This window comes from Carassius carassius, chromosome 43, assembly GCF_963082965.1.
Source record: "Carassius carassius chromosome 43, fCarCar2.1, whole genome shotgun sequence".
NCBI classification, from domain to species: domain Eukaryota; kingdom Metazoa; phylum Chordata; class Actinopteri; order Cypriniformes; family Cyprinidae; genus Carassius; species Carassius carassius.
Genome location: NC_081797.1, coordinates 4,410,634 through 4,424,734, shown reverse-complemented (window position 1 = coordinate 4,424,734; position 14,101 = coordinate 4,410,634). Strand labels below are relative to the sequence as shown.

The 14,101-nt window shown below is 36.7% G+C and overlaps 1 protein-coding gene across 2 annotated transcripts in view; it reads right to left on the bottom strand.

The window, feature by feature from the left end:
- The window catches only part of plxnb2b (plexin b2b), a 161,379-nt gene that overhangs the window by 123,765 nt on the left and 23,513 nt on the right, over positions 1-14,101 (bottom strand). Inside the window, exon 2 of one of the 2 annotated variants that reach the window (XM_059536883.1) lies at positions 2,967-3,006. The exons of the other annotated variant lie outside the window; for it this stretch is intronic. The gene's annotated coding sequence lies outside the window, so the exon portion shown is untranslated. The remainder of the gene's footprint in view (positions 1-2,966; positions 3,007-14,101) is intronic. 2 annotated transcript variants of the gene reach the window in all.

Sequence of the window (14,101 nt, the reverse complement as noted above, 5' to 3'; positions counted from 1 at the left end):
AGATGAGAGCCAAGATTGAAAGAATGAGAGAAGACATTTCAAAAAAGATTGAGATGCGACATAAGATAAGAGCTTGATAAGAGACCAGAAGAGCAGAAGTGAGATGATAAATGTTGTGAAGATAATGAGATGAGATTGGACAACAAGCCAAGTTAAGAAGACGAAAAAAGATAACATAATAAGAGACAAGTGAGATATGATATGAGAAGCAGATCATGAGTGACCAGATGGGAAGAGAATGAGAGATGAGACGAGACCAGAGCGACTGAAGGAGCCAAAGCGGAGCAGATGGAGAGAAGTAAAGTAGAAACGGAGAGCGGGAGCTCGGTCTCACTCATCTGCTGCTAGTGGTTTATTGATCGCAGACAGCGAGTCTCAAAGTCATTTATCACTAGCTCCTCAAGCCCTGTATGTGTGTGTGAGGGAGATAACTCCTGCGATAGCGGCCATAGCATCCATTATTCCTCACAATGGGCTGTGCCTGGACCTGCCCGACAGCTTGACACACACACACACGCTCGCTCCCCCCCGACACAACAAACGACCTCTTTCTGAAAATAATAAATAAATAACAGCACGTATTGTTTCCCAGGCTTGGCCGAACGGCGAGAGCGAAGCTGCTGCGCTGCTGATAGCGAAGCAGAAGCCTGAAATATGGCCAGAACGCTGGAAAGTGCTGAGGCTGTGCATGTGTGTGCGTGTGTGTGTGTTTGTGTGTGTGTGTGTGTGTGTGTGTGTGTATGCGTGTGTTTGTACGCTCAGGTTTGCCGAGACAAAGAAGGATTAAAGTTACAAAAGGAAACATGTCAAAATGCTCTCAGTTTGCTTTCTTAATACACATTCCTGGTCTTAATGGGAACGATTCATTGGTGCACATTTGTGATGAGTGGGGCGGGGCCGAGGGACGTGGGAATACGAGCGAGGCCGGTGGAGTGATTGGGAAATGAACGACACCTGTTCGACCCAAAGGTCTTGAGTCCCACGGAGGAGATGGAAGGATATAAAACAGGAGCGACGACAGTGAAGGACGAGAGAGGACCAGGCCTGGGTTTTGTGTTTATTTTGTTATTAAAGTCTTTATTTGATTGTCCGCCGGTTCCCGCCTCCTTCTTCCTAATGATTATGGAGTTATAATTATTACAACATTATTCAAAAGAAGCTAGTCGTCTTCATAACCTTTCATCATAGTCTAACAACTTGCTCCGCCTCTGAAACGACTTTCACTAAAAAGTTAACTAGTATATGGAGATACACTATCGTTCCAAAGTTTAGGGTCAATAAGATTTGTTGTTGTCTTTTTATTTAAACTTTTATTCAAATTTAATTAATCAAAAGTGAGTCATTTATCATTTTTACAATAAATGCGGTTCATTTAAAATTTCATTTTATCAAAAACATCTTGACAAACCCATGGTTTCCTCAAAAATATGTTTTCAAGAGTGATAGTAATCAGAAATAAACATGTGACATGTGGCTGCTAAAAATTCAGCTTTGAATCAGGAAAATATTCAAACAGGAAACAGCCATTTTTAATTGTAATTACATTTCACAATATTTCCTTTTTTACTGTATTTTTTTATCATATAAATGCAGCCTTAGTGACCATAAGAGACTTTCTTCAAAAATATTTTTATAAAATCTAACCGGCCCCAAACTTTTGGATTAATTTTTGTATTATGAGCCACTTCTCGAAACCCAAAACGATTCCCATTATATAAAATACAGTCCCACCGAGCGCCAACCTCCCACTCTCTCTCGTGAGGTCAATAAGGAAGTGACTAAAACTACAATTCATCGACTGGCCGCTTAAGGCTGGCTGCAAAAGGGAGTCAGTCCCATAGACTCCCCATGTTAAAATGCCCAACTTTACAGCAGAAAAAAAAACGTTTACAGCCTGGTGCAAAAAATTATTTTGGTCTAAATAGCTAATTTTGCCCTTCATGACAACTGTGAGGGGGGTGAATTTTTTTATAACTCATCTGTTTAAGTTATATTTAGACTTAAAGTTCTACATAATTAAGGGCGTGTCCACTTGAGTGACAGGTGGATTGCCGCTGCTCACACTGCCGTCGTGCTAGGTGGGCGTTGCTTCAGCAAGTAGATCCCGCCTTTTTGCCCATTTTTGATTGTCCAGGAGAGTCACGCGGTGACGCGCTGCCAAGATGGCGACGGCCCGCTCTACACACTTTAGGCTTCAAAAACACACTTCAGGAGTCTACGGGTGACGTCACTGACACTACGTCCATGTTTTTATACAGTCTTTGAGTCCCACCCAACAATTTTTTTACACTTCAATTGGAAATTTGAACAGTAAAATGTGTTTGAACACCATTTGGAAGATATTTAACGTTGCATGCATGGCATGTTACTGAGCAAATCATTAAATTCTGTAAGAAATATTGGAACTAAACCTAGCCCTGACCACACAAGATTTGATTGGCTCCTGGAACTCAAGGTTTTGACATTATTGGTTAAGATTATTTTCCTTACATGTGTACACTTGGTTCAAGTAGTTTCACAGGCTGATATGGTCATTTCTTATGTGTTTTTGTTAGAGTAACCTGATAAATCATGCACAGTAAGTACAAACTCATGAAGAATCTCAAGCAAGAAGCCTGATTTCCGTCACTTTAGAAAGGCAGTTTAGCATGCTGTCATCCTCCAATAGGCTGACTAATCAAACCCACAGCTCAGCATGGAGAGAGCCAGTAAGGATGATTAAACAAGGGGAGGGGGGGACGATAAGCATTTGAAGTGATCAGACACATTCTCGTTTTCCATCCAGCAGCTCTTCCTGCTGTAGTCCAGATGCCTGATGTGTGTCAGGATGAATAAAGGTCATGCAGGAACCTAACCAAGTGCTGCATAGCCATTTCACCTAGAAACACCAGACGAGCCTCCAAGCCGTGGCTCATCTGCCAACAAGATGAAGAGCACATCTGAACTGAAAACAACCTTATTCCTACCTTACAGTCTGCTGCCCCAGATGAAGATGAGTGGGAAAACCTAGAAAAGAAAAAAAAATCTTAATATTTGTCTTGCTTCTTGGTACAAATTTCTAAACATCAATGTAGATTTACTTGAGAAGCACAATTGCATAGGATATTAAGATTTAATTCAAGGTACACTCATAAAATTAGTTTAGTCAGTCTTAAACCAATGGCAAACTCATTTTAAGCATTAACTTTCTTCCAAAAATTGGATGGTTCACCTGAAAATTAATTTCTGACATTTTCTTGCCAAACACTGAAGGAAACGGAAGGCAAGAGAGAGACATGTGAAAACCGATAAATAAAGGGTAAAACAAATCAAGAAAAAAAAAAAGTTCTCACACCATATGCGCCATTGATTTCCTATTCTCTTGGAAACATTTAATGAGCTTGAGCAGAGGAGGAGAGATTGAGGGAGAGGGAAAGAGACGAGGAAGAAAACTGATAAAGCCTCACAGAAATTTCCCTGAGAGAGTAAATCATTCAAGAAGACAAGAAGGTGCTTAGCAGAGGAACAGGTGTTGGATGTGATGATTCCCACACTGGTATCCAAGCCAAAACCAGCGGGAGTCCGTCAACAAGGAGCATTGCTGGACCACATCTGTTTGCAAGTCATTCCCAGAGCGTCAACACATCTCACAAAAATGTAAAAAATAGAGCAAGAGGAATATGACTCTGTAAATATTTAGGGGAGAGGGATTCACTACGAATTAATTGCACCTGCTAATAATATAAACCCAATATCTGCACTGTTTTTGCACCTGATTCAATAAAAGGAATTTCGCAAATTCAGTTAATGGTACAAACACACCATAAAAAGTGCAAAATGTAGGGCCATATGATTTACGAGATTGGGGAAAACCCAGATGGAATCGGTCTAAGGTCTTCACAGCAACCCGTCAAAATAAATTTATCTTGAAGAAACAGTGACAGAAATATATTACTTTGTTATGATAGTATTACTAATAATAATAACAACATTATTAATAAAAAATAAATTTGAAAAATATTTAACTTTTTTTGTGCATGGAAATACACAAAACAGCATTCCTGGAAAAAAAAGACTAAAGATAATATTAGTTTTTATAAAATTGGTTAATTAGAGATGGTTTAGATTATTAAAATTTAGTAAAACCTTTACGATCGAATCTAGAAAGTTTGTGGAAAACAGAATTTGGTGAAAACACTGAATTTGAGAAAAAAAGTTTTTCTGTTTCCTGATTTTATAAATTGTGTACGTTTCATTACTTTAATCAGACATGCTTTTTGATTAAAACAATTTAATTGAACAATTAAAAGTGTAAAAAAAAAAACTAATTTAGAAAAAAATTGAATTGAATTTGTGGAAAAATAAAACTGATTTCATAGGGCCTTAAATATGCAACTTGAAAGATGCAATTCACCTTTTCCAGGCCATTTCTGATCACACCTAAATTTAAATATACATGATGAAGTGGTTTAACTAGCATCTGGTTACACTAGATTAAACTTCTTGAACTAAACTTCTTAGTGAACTGACCCTTTGTCTCACTCAGTGTAGGCATGGTTTCTGATATCAATGTTTCCATAAAAAAAATGCATACAATCATTACACGTCCACTGATGTCTTAATTGAGGTGCCACCAAGAGCTTGTTTTAGCACTGAAACGTTGAAGAGCCATTAGAGAGGCAGATTGTGAGTAATGTGAGATTCGAACATTCACCCAAACGCTGCACCATTAGCTCCAGCTGTGCAACAGAAAGAAATCTGCGGTACATGCAGCCATTACGGTGTCCCTCAGGGCTCGGTATTGGGCCCAGTGCTGGATTTCAGTGATGTGCAGTATTGCTTCATCCTTTCAGTTGCAGCCCCAGTGGAACTGCAGCCATGTCGCACTAAACGCTATCAATCAGCTAACAGCAGCCCGTTTAAAATCACTCAAGGCTCATATGGTATTAAAAGCTGCCAATGCAAATGCTAAACAAACTGTCCCTTATCCACAAGCGTCAAGCTGTCTGAAATAGATCTCAAACAGGGCTGGACAGTATGAACAATTTTAGCATACAAGTATATAGAAAGTTAACTATGCATCACAATACTCACTACAGTTCAAAAGTATTTTTTTAAGTCAAAGAAATCAATATTTTTATTCAGTAAAGATGCATTAAATTGATCAAAAGTGACAGTAAATACATAATGTTACAAGATATTTCAAATTAATGCTGTTCTTTTAAACATTCTATTTTTCAAAGAAGCTTGAAAAACAATATCTACGTTTTCACAAAACTGATAGTTATATGAAATGTGTCTTCAGCAGCAAATCAGCATTTTAGATTGATTTCTGAAGGATCATGTGACACTGAAGACTGGAGTAATGATGCTGAAAAATTCAGCTTTGCATCTCAGGAATATATTACATTACAAATATATTTAAATAGGAAACAGTCAAAATAGTTAAAAATACAATATTTTGCATAATATTCATTTGATCTATTTTTGATCAAATAAATGCAGCTTTGGTGAACATAATCTTGCAGACACAAATTTTTGAACACTTGTGTTGTTTTTACTGGAACAAAAAATAAATAAATAAATACAAAATCCTAATAAGTATTTCTTGTCTTCAGAGAACACATTGAATTATTTAATATATTATCCTATTGTAATTTGTCCTCTTGTATTTAGCATACACCTCACTACATATTTTTTATATTGGTTTATTCAAATTGGATGAGAAAAACAAAATAACTGAATTAATTCAATATAAACTCTCCAAAAACAAGTCAATTTATCTTCCAAGGATGATTAGATATGTTTCCCGGAAAATGACACAAACACTGATTAAGAAAATGAGGTTGAGATTACAATGCAAAAATTGCATTTCTCACACAAATGTAAGAAATGATGTGAGGAAGATAATTTGATTTGATTAGGAGAATTATACAAAGGGGGAAAAAACTTGATGCAGTCTGCAGGCAAACATCCGGATAGAGTGGAAATCCACAGGAGACTAGGTGAGAGTACAGGCGAGAAAGGTGAGCAAAGAGGGATCAAACCTAACAACTCAATGGAGTGTTGAGTGAATTCGCGGATTCACAGTTTGGGGTCTGTGAATGCAAGCCTGTGAATATTTATAAAGGAAAGTGAGCGTGCCTGAAATGAGCTGAGAACATGAGCCAGAGACATTGCTTGCTTAAGTGAAAACACGGTTTCTCCTCTCCATCCTGAATGAAATTCTTTGAGTATTATGTAGCTGAGAACCGCTGCCCTCGGAGTGAATCTTAGAGGATTTCTGACTGAGAACTTGCGAGAGGGTAGCAAAGGGCATCCGAGAGATCCAGCTTTTGAAGGGATATGAAAGCCTTTTGCCAAGTAACTTTTCCGCCTAGACACTATAATACAACACTGAAGTTTCATGTAAATGCATGATACTTCAGCAGAGAAAACTCTCGCCCTGCAGCAAGAGTTTCCTGTAGTTTATCGACCTACGCTCAACCCACCTGAATATTAACCTGGCGTTTTTATTCATTACATTCATAAATCTCATTCCTCCATCAAGATCTTTTCAAGCTGTAGATGTCAGGAGCTTTTGTTCGATGAAAACTTCTATCGGCCTGTCAGTAAATGCTGCTTTCAACAGAAATCATTGCGGGCTTAGTGTGAAAGCGTGGACTCATGTTTGTTTGACAGACACTTCAATGGTCCATGAAGGATAATTCAGGAGGGACACCTGCTAACACTATGGTGACACGAACCAACCAAAATCAAAATGTTCTTCACAGCTGGAGAGGGTATGAGGAGGAATCAGACCATTCAATGAAAAATTTATGAGAGAAACGCTCAACATGGTCGCTATAGGAAAGGAATAGCCTTTTAGCTTATTAGCCACAAGCCAACACCAAGGCATTGTTTTGAACAGAATAGAAAAATATCATACTACTTACTGAATACTGTGTTTTGCACACTGTACACAGCACGCTTTTTAAATTATTAAGTGAAACAGTAGACATGTAGTAACAGTAGTTTACTATGTTATAGTCACATGACTTCATATTTAATGCAGTGGTATATTGCACATTTTTGAATACAGAACATAAATCCATTCATAAATTCATGTATTTATAAACGTACACACATAAATACACAATATAATAAAATATATACACATTATGATTATTTTATATGTGTGTGTGTGTGTGTATTATACAATTTTATATGTATATATTAATGTGTTTTATAATACATAATACATGTACTATTATAAATGTATGAATTTATATTTGATGCAGTGGGCTTTGTGGTATACTAAACATTTTGGCACTTTTTTTGCATACAGAAATCATGCAAACTTTACATTATGTATAGTATGATGATGTATGTCGTTCTAAATAGTTTAATACAGAAATATTATACTATTTTACTTTAATATTTTATAGTAAAAAGTATAGTCTAGTTAAAATATACTAACTAAAAAGTTTATAATATTAAAGCCAATTATAAATACATTTATTCATCAACTTACACACTTGTGGGGAAGTTGTGTATTAATAATATAATGTATGTATGGGTTTATGAATTTGTTTTATTAACTGTATTATTTCATATAAAAACACTGAGCTCTTACTGTTTCTATAGCAACCGTGACTTCTTACGGCAGCTGCAGTGACACGCTGACTTTACCGATTAGTGATTGGCTCTTTTGTCGCGAAGACAGGGCTTTGTTTCATAGACCGGCCATACTGACGGTTGCATTTTTCCCCATTAAAACTATACGAGTGACACAACTTAGGTATTCTGTATTATTTCATATTATATATAATGCATAATAATTCATTTTATTTTATTTTATTAATACTTCTTCTTTTGGGTTTGTCTTTATTTGTAAAAAGCAGTATAAATTTAAAGTAAATAAAGTTTAAATCTCTCTGGGGCAACGGTTCCCAATCCCAGTCCCAATCCCAGAAACGCTGCCCTGGGGAATTACTAAAACAGACACCAACTTACTTAGAGAAAGACATAACAGCCTCCCAGTCAGTGTACCACACAAACACGATCACCTGAGGCAAACAAACCTCCCAGCACAGTCAACATATCGGCAGCCAGAAAGCTCAATAATGGTTTTGATGGTTTCTTCCACTCATTAGTAGTGTTCTAGTGGTGGAACGTGTAGATAAGCGTCGGATCGGTGGCCTGTGACATGCAGCTCCTTATCTGACAGGCCCATCAAATGTCTATCAATACAGGACCCAGAAAAATCCACAAGACCAACACCTGTTCGATCAGCCAACAGTCAAACTGCAGGCGACAACCTGATGACGGCTAGTTAGACAGACAGTAAATACACAAAGGATGAGATGGAGACGAGCACAAACAGAGAAATCTGGAGGCAGTTCAATGCCCTGTGACCGAGGCATAACACTCTTGAGGAGAAAAACACAACTGTTCTGCTGAGAAACGCAGGACAGATGCATACTACCATCCATGCCAAGTCACAGAACGCTGTGAATCCACTCTCTCAATGGATTCCTTTTTGTCAAATCATCCGTAAAAGTTTAGTTCCAGCCCTCTATAAATACTTTTCTGTCAATTTGAACCACAAGTCTTTGATTAGGACAGGTGTTTGATTAGACGTGCAACTAAACTCTGCAGGAAACTAGCACCGTGGCCCAATTAACATAATATTTGCCCTAAAATAGTATACAATAGTTCAGAACAGTATACTACTCTATTTCTGCAGTATACTGTATAGTGCAGAATATGCTAGCCTTTTTTATCCAAAATTAAACGAATGGTATCAGCTAAATGTTAAGACTAAAGCAAGGTTGCACTTTAACATGTATTTTTTTATGTACTAGCCAAGATCTTAAGTATTACATTGGATTTTATGCTAATGAATTTAGCTACTCCAAGCCTTGAAATGCAAAAATAAACAGTAATAAGTTTTAGTTCATTTTAAATGTAAACGTGCAAATGGAAACAATAAGCAGAGATGTATAAAGTACTAGAGACCCAGACTTGAGTAAAAGTACAAGTGCTCTATCAAAAAAATGACTTGAGTAGAAGTTGAAGTGCTCTTTAAGCACCACACTTAAGTAGAAGTACTAAAGTATTCAACATTTTTTGTACTTAAGTATTGCAAGTAGTCTATTTGAAAATTTACTACTCAAGTACTGAAAGTAAAAGTACAAGTATTGTGTTATGTAGTTATTAAAGAAAGTAGTCAAATGTTTGAACATATTGTTTTTACTATTTCAAATGATTAACCTAAAGGACAATCACAATTCCTTTGACTGTAACTTTTTGTAAACAAAAAAAAACAGATTGAAGGGTTAGTTCGCCCAATTTGCTAAATTATGTCATTAATAACTTACCCTCATGTTGTTTCAAACCCGTAAGACCTCCGTTTATTTTCAGAACACAGTTTAAGATATTTTAGATTTAGTCCGAGAGCTCTCAGTCCCTCCATTGTCCAGAAAGGTACGAAAAACATTATCAAAGTAGTCCATGTGACATCAGAGGGTCAGTTAGAATTTTTTGAAGCATCGAAAATACATTTTGGTCCAAAAATAGCAAAAACTACGACTTTATTCAGCATTGTCTTCTCTTCCGTGTCTGTTGTGAGAGAGTTCAAAACAAAGCAGTTTGTGATATCCGGTTCGCGAACGAATCATTCAATGTAACCGGATCTTTTTGAAACAGTTCACCAAATCGAACTGAATCATTTTAAACGGTTCGCATCTCCAATACGCATTAATCCACAAATGACTTAAGCTGTTAACTTGTTTAACATGGCTGACACTCCCTCTGAGTTAAAACAAACCAATATCCCGGAGTAATTCATTTACTCAAACAGATACACTGACTGAACTGATGTGAAGAGAGAACTAAAGATGAACACCGAGCCGAGCCAGATAACGAACAACAGACTGACTCGTTCACGAGTCAAGAACACTGATCTATATATTTAACTTATATTATAGATCAGTGGTCAAGAACCATTTCTGTCAGACGTGTCCGATTCGAGAACCGAGGATCTGATGATACTGCGCATGTGTGATTCAGCGTGAAAGCAAACCGACACACAGAGCTTCTGAACCGAACTGATTCTTTTGGTGATTGATTCTGAACTGATTCTGTGCTAATGTTATGAGCGCTGGTAAACCGAAGGCTTGAATGAAGAGCAATCATCACCAATGACGCCATTACGTCGAGCACAAAAGAACCGGTGATCTTTTTTCTTCAACTGGTTTATTTAATCGAACTGTCAGAAAGAACTACTGGTGATTCGAAAACCGATGCAACCGGTTCTTGACTCGTGAACGAGTCATTATCAGGCTCGGCTCGGTTTTCATCTCTCTCTTCACAGCAGTTCAGTCAGTACGCGCAGTCTTCTTAATCGCTTGATTCGCTCAGTGATGTGACAGCTTCATCAAACCTGCCATCTACAGTTCTGTTTGTAATGGAATGATTCGTAACATTTTTATAATTGTAACGAGTAACGATGCAGCACATAAAAAAATATCGAAGTAAAAGTATTAAACTCATTGAAAATATGTACTGAAGTAAAAGTGGAAGTAGGAGAAAAAAATAATACTCTAGTAAAGTACAGATACCGCCTTTTAGTACTTAAGTACAGTAGTGAAGTAGTTCTACTTCGTTACTATACATCTCTGACAATAAGCAATAAGGACGATTAATGAATGCTAACATTCACATGCAAGCGGAAACAGTGTAACAAGGTCATTTAGCTAATGCTAACATTCACATACAAATGGAAACAAGTTAATGCCAGCGCTCAAAAGTAAAAAAGAACATTTGCAATATGATCACTCTTGTAATGCTAACATTTACATGCAATACAAAATACGATAAAGCCCTTTAGCTAATGCTAATTCTTAAAAGTAAACAAACAATTAGTAATAAAGTTGTTTTAATAATGCTAATGTTCTCATGCAAATGGAAACATGTGATATCTTCGTTTACTGAATGCTAATATTCACACTAATGGAAACAATGTGATAAATCCATTTAGCCAATGCTAACACTTAAAAGTAAACATAATTTTTTATAAATTAATTCACTTAGTAAATGCTAACATTCACATGTGAATCGAAACAACGCATCATCTAGTTAATGCTAATGTTCACATGCAAACTGGAACAATATGCGATAAAGCCATTTAGCTAATTCTAATGCTTAATATCTCTCTCTCTCGGTTATTTAAGTGCATCATATTAAAGTGCACTTTCTCTTTTTGGAATTTTGAAAGGAAACGCACTACTCACACTATTTATACTGCAAAACGTCACAGAATAGTGCATAAGTACGTGATTTAAGACATCTTATGTGATATGATTATTTAGAATGCAAGCGTTTACAATACAAATGGAAACAGTGCAATAAGGTCATCTAGCTAATGTAAATGTACATGTGCAATAAAGCCATGCTAATGCTTAAATATAAACAAACAAATTGTAATAAGGTTGTTTTAGTAACGCTATCATTCAAATGCAAATGGAAATCATGCAATGAGGTCATCTAGCTAATGCTAACGTTCACACGAAAACAGAAACAATATGTTATAGTCATTTAGCTAATGCTTAAATGTAAACAAAATTTTTAATAAGGCTGTTTGAGTAGTTATAATGTTCTCGTGCAACTGGAAACAGTATGCAATTTGTTCATTTAGTGAACATTAACATTCACTTTCAAATGGAAATAATGTGATAAGGTCATCTAGCTACATGCAAACGGAAACAATATGCGATAAGGTCATTTAGCTAATGCTAATGTTGCAGCGCAAACAGAAACAATGAGATAAAATGTTCTGTGATGCTGTCTCTCTACTGTTGTCCGGTCCTAAAACATACTTGAAACTATATGTATTTTTAGTGCAAGTAGGCCAGTTGAGACACTGCCGTTGATTAGCTAGTTCAGGTGTTTGATTAGCCAGATCTGAACTCTGCAGGAAGGTAGATCTCCAGGAGCATGTCTGCTCTACAGCATCGTTCAAAAATAGACCATGATTACCACCAATGGTGAAGCAGATTTGCTGTAGGCTAGTGTTTGTTTGAAATAAACATCCGCTAGGAGGAATCTGCAAAGGCCTGTGGCGTGAAAGCTGCCGTTTCAAAACAACACGCGCAACAAATGCAAGCACACCCGTGGCAGAAATGACTCTGGGTTGTTTTGAATAAATCAGGCTATTGATTTATTGACTTGTGATCGTTTTAAAAGGATTGCAGCATGACTGATGTATTAAAAGTTTAAGTATCCATTACTCATAATGGATCGCAAGCCATTCGGGTGAAAAGAAAGAGGCTGGGTTTTTACAGACACATTTAAACCCAAACATCCTGTACTTTTATGCCTCTTGGTGAGGAACACCTTCCGCCCCTCACGGTGACGGAGTCTGGCCCCCAAAACTAGCCCAGGTTTCCTGCGAGAGCCCACAGCCGGACGATAATGAGAGAGAGAAAGAGAGCATGTCAAGAAGTGGATTCTTTCTGCTGAGCGCCATCTGGAAAAGGCGAGCTAGATAAACAAGAACGCTGCTCGTATCCCCTCCTCACACACATGCACACGTACACACAAAGCCTTTTGGACTGTCAGGGATTCAGGCTTATCAATTTCCAGCCAGATACAAACCCAAAGATGAGAAAACGCACAATAGCCGGAGTGAGCCAGCGAGAAATAAACGAGGAATGCAGGTTTTCAGGCGACAATGGCCCGACCTAAAGTGATGATGGCTGGGAATATTTTTTTTCTCGTCAAAAGGCCATTTTGGAATTCAATCTGGTCAAACTTCACCACACAACACACTTGTTAAATGGAAAACGATGAGATCCAACATACAGTCGCAGACAAAAGACGCTGTAAAAAAAGGAGACCTCGATGGCAAGGTGGAAATCATGCAGCACAAAGTATCACATTGAAGAAAAGGGTTTGTGTGAACCTGAAAATGCCTTCAGGTGTAAGTGTGAAGCAGACAGGAAGCCAAGCTGACATGTGACACCTTCACAATGTACAAGAAATCACCAGAAACAGAAACATTTAAGGCCACTTAAACTTAAACTCTACAATAGACCTATTTAACTGGACCAATAGAAATAGATGGCATTACATGAAAAAAACATGACTAGAATATTTATATGTATTATATATTTGTTTATAAGATGTAAAAAAAATTAAATATATCTATATCTATACATATTTACAGAATTTTGTTTAGCGTCATTTCTCTTTTTAACCAACTTGCCCAGAAATTATATAAAATACAAAAATATTAATCTTAAAAACTAATTAAATAAATCTACTCTATAATAAAATTAATCAATATATTTGATGTTGGGAATTTACAACTACAGCTACTACTTAAGAGAAAAACATGAAAAATGTATAAAAATTCTAAAAATTTGAGAAACAATAAATTGATTAAAAAAAAAAAAAAAAATACATATTATAAAAGTAAATAATACATTTGATGTTGGGAACTATAACTAGTGCTACCACAAATAAATATAAAGAATTTAAAAAGTATTACAAAGTGTAATGAAATATAAAAAATAAGTATAAAATAAGAAAACAAAATACAAATAATAAAATATATATATATGAAAAAATGAAAAAAAAATAGAAATTAAACATTTAAAGACCTCTTTCTAGTACACCTTTAAAGCCTATCTAACAGTATAAGAAAGAGATGACACACTCGGTCCACGCACACACACACCAATTTCTCTGGACGGGGAGAAACCGGGCGACTGTCCGTTTGCATCGAATCACAGCTGAAGATTTGACCTGATTAGTAACCTGCGTGTTCAGCCAGACCTCGGAGACGCCGCAGAAGCTCTGATCAAAACCACGAGACAGCGGAGAACAGCGACACTGAGCTGCAACTTTGTCTGGATATCTTTTATTGAGCAGATCGCAAACGGATGAGATAATGTGAAAATCACAGCGCTTGATGACACGTCTGTTGTCTAAACATGGAGATTCCATCAAACTCCAAGCAAATAAAAACTAACTACAGCTCAACACACACAAGCTACCAAGTATGAAAACTATGTACTCGCTGGTCATTCATATCCAATGTAAATATACATTGTGAATAAAACCAACAGTTAAATGA